We start from the raw sequence: 2975 nt of genomic DNA, 5'->3' as shown, positions 1-2975 counted from the left end.
GGAGGTCGCGGAGAAATCCTTGTAAAATGGGGGAAAACATTGAACAACTTCGATACACGGTATATCTCTCTATTTGCTCCGTTTACTGTCCTTGCGGACACCCGTATGGTCTCTCCAGTTTCGTCCGTCTCTCGACGCTCCGCAGAGAGACCATTGCCAAATTGAATATGCGCAATTATACGGTAATCATTCTACATGAAATGTTTGACAAGACGCGCTCGTGTAAATAGCTTTGCTTTAACGAGAATTATAGGAACGCGCTTGGCGCGTGCCAAGTCTTTCGCGATCTCTGAATTTCCTGCGAGATCAGACCGTAGCAAAGGGTTAATATTTCTTTGGAAATTACGAGGCCAATTAGAATCGATCTAAATAAAAACTCATTTACCTCCGGCCACGTGTGCAAACTGGCTTTGCAACAAGTAAAAAGTCGAGGCTTTGTAAGAAGAAAAAAATCGGCTTTCTCGAAGTGCTCTCGTCGAAATCAATTCTTCGGACGAGCTTATTTCGGAAGCGGGCCGACGAGCGGCAGCCCCCCCCCCCCCCCTCCCCCGCACACGCCGATCGATGGCCCGGTGATTAACAACATCCGGGGGAGGCCGACCGAATTAATTCGGTCCTTGGGATTCTGATTAATCTCTTTAGCGGCCCGGGAATTGCCTGCCAAGATGTAAATTAAGAAACATCTGCAACCGGCTGCCCGGATTCTTCCTGCGAGCGGGGCGGGGAGGGGGAGATCCGCGCGGAAGCACGTTCGAACGGTAATTTCGTTAGCGCGGGAAACGATCTAACGCCGTTTGGAACGGCCTTCGCGGAACGTTTTACCGTCGCGACGGATTCCTCGGCGCGTTACACTTCGTTCGGTTTACTTTTCAGATCGTGGGGAGAATTAATTGTTGAGACAACTTTTGGCTGATCGGTGACTGAATAAATGAAGCGTTCTTTGACTCTTAACTCTTTGAGGCATAGCGTTTCAGAGGATCGATAGATGATGCATAGAGATTTTTTTTCTGACTCTGTTATTTCAAAATTGTTATAATAATTTACAATATTGAGGCAAAAATCTATTACTTCAATTATTAATTATTAATTATCAAATAGACAATATTAAATCCTCGATGTACATCATCGCAACGATTCTGCAATAACAGAGTCACATGGTACATTAGAAAAACAACGTGTAAAATATTAAATATTTGTCATCAATAATATAACATTATTTATTCATCAAAGTATATATTCAATATAAAATAAATCACGATATTACATTCACTAATATAATATTCAATAATATATAAATATTATATTCAGTAATATAATATCGTCCATTCTCCAAAATGTATAGTGTGTGTAGACAAAAACAGGATTTCGACGAGCGGCCGGGGACGCGAAACAGATTGTATATTGGAAAAGTAACAAATTGAGTCAGATGAAAGGCTAAAGGGTTCTTTTATCGGACCTCCGTAGAGAAAACCATCGGGTGTGCTTCGAAGGTCCTCCTATCCGGCGTCCTTCGACCGGTCCTTGAAGAATGATCCGCGCCCTCTTTAGTGGACCCGTAAAGATCTTGAAGACTTTGGAACTGAAAAGGGTTGCCCGGCTACCACTGGACGATGATTGAAGACGTCCATGAACGCGCTGAATAGGATGGTCGGACATATTGTAGGAGGTCAGGGGTATAAGTTCCGAAGAGACGGCTTTTCCGGGGATGCTTCCACGCCCTCCATTTTCAACGTTCAAGAGAAAGTAACTATTTCCTCGGCTTTATTTACGCCCGTTTCAGGAACGACGCCATTTTATTCGTCTGTCTCGGAGAGCGCAGAAAGTTGCGCTAATTATTATTACTCTGATGTTGTAATTATTAGTATTGTGATATTGTAATTAGTATTGGTATTATGCTATTATAATTATTAGCATTATGGTATTATAATTATTGGTATTATGATATTATAAATATTATTAACACGACACTATAATTACTATAACTATGATATTATAAATATCACTATTACGACATTATAATTGCTATTATTATGACATTATAAGTATTATTATTACCATGACATTATAATTGCAATTATAATGATTTTATCATTATTCCCATCACAATATAACAATTATTACTACAATACTACAATCATCTCCTTCACTATCATTCTCACTATATTATCAATTTTTCGTTTACGGCACTTTGACCGACTAATTGACTGGACGCCACTCGTACACAAGTCGTTTAGGTTAACAACTTCACCGAATCGGTATTCGCCGCGCACGCGGCCACCGGTTCGAGATAATAGAAAAATTTGCGAATCATTCCACGCGACAGAGATTCCGCCTGCGCGGAGGCAGTCACGATCAAAACCGAAAGGCATCGCGGCCGAACACGAGAAAATAAACTCGCTTCGCACGTATCGAATGCAAAATCGTTTGTCGGTCTCTCTGTGCACCACTCTCGCTGGGAAAGGACGTGCGGCGAATTTAATGGCGTGGTAAAAGTAAACGTCCGCGGCATAAAACTGTCTTAAATTGAAAAGCGGCGAAAATAAATGCCGTACAGAGTGATCGATCAACGTGTTGCTCGCTTTATCGATATTTCACTGCCGAAACGATTTATTCGATTCGCACGTGCCACTGGAAAGTCGACGATTCGCTGTCGCGAATCCGGGAATCCCGTTCGATTGGTTGACAATTTTATATTCAATTATATACGTGGTAATTTCAATGAAGAGAATATGTTTGTTAATGACTAAAGAAAGAAATTGTATTTTTAATAAAGTAGGGGAGTATAATTTCACAGGAATTATGTGTTAAATAATTATATTATATTATCCTATTATATCCTTATTTTTTTTATATAATACTAGTATAATATTATATAAAAGGATAATTTTGTTTTATTGTATACGAATTGAATTATTCTATATGAAGTAATATCTAAATTAAATAATTATACATGAAATAATTTCTCTGAAAAAAAA

At 39.5% G+C, this 2975-nt stretch overlaps 1 protein-coding gene across 1 annotated transcript in view; it reads right to left on the bottom strand.

Annotated features, from left to right (window-relative positions):
• Window positions 1-2975, bottom strand: part of Cad89d (cadherin 89D) — a 53015-nt gene that overhangs the window by 49828 nt on the left and 212 nt on the right. The gene's annotated exons all lie outside the window — the stretch shown is intronic.

Source organism: Augochlora pura, chromosome 3 (genome assembly GCF_028453695.1).
Source record: "Augochlora pura isolate Apur16 chromosome 3, APUR_v2.2.1, whole genome shotgun sequence".
Classification (NCBI taxonomy): domain Eukaryota; kingdom Metazoa; phylum Arthropoda; class Insecta; order Hymenoptera; family Halictidae; genus Augochlora; species Augochlora pura.
The sequence above is the reverse complement of the archived record's forward strand: the minus strand, read 5'-3'. Positions and strand labels throughout refer to the sequence as shown.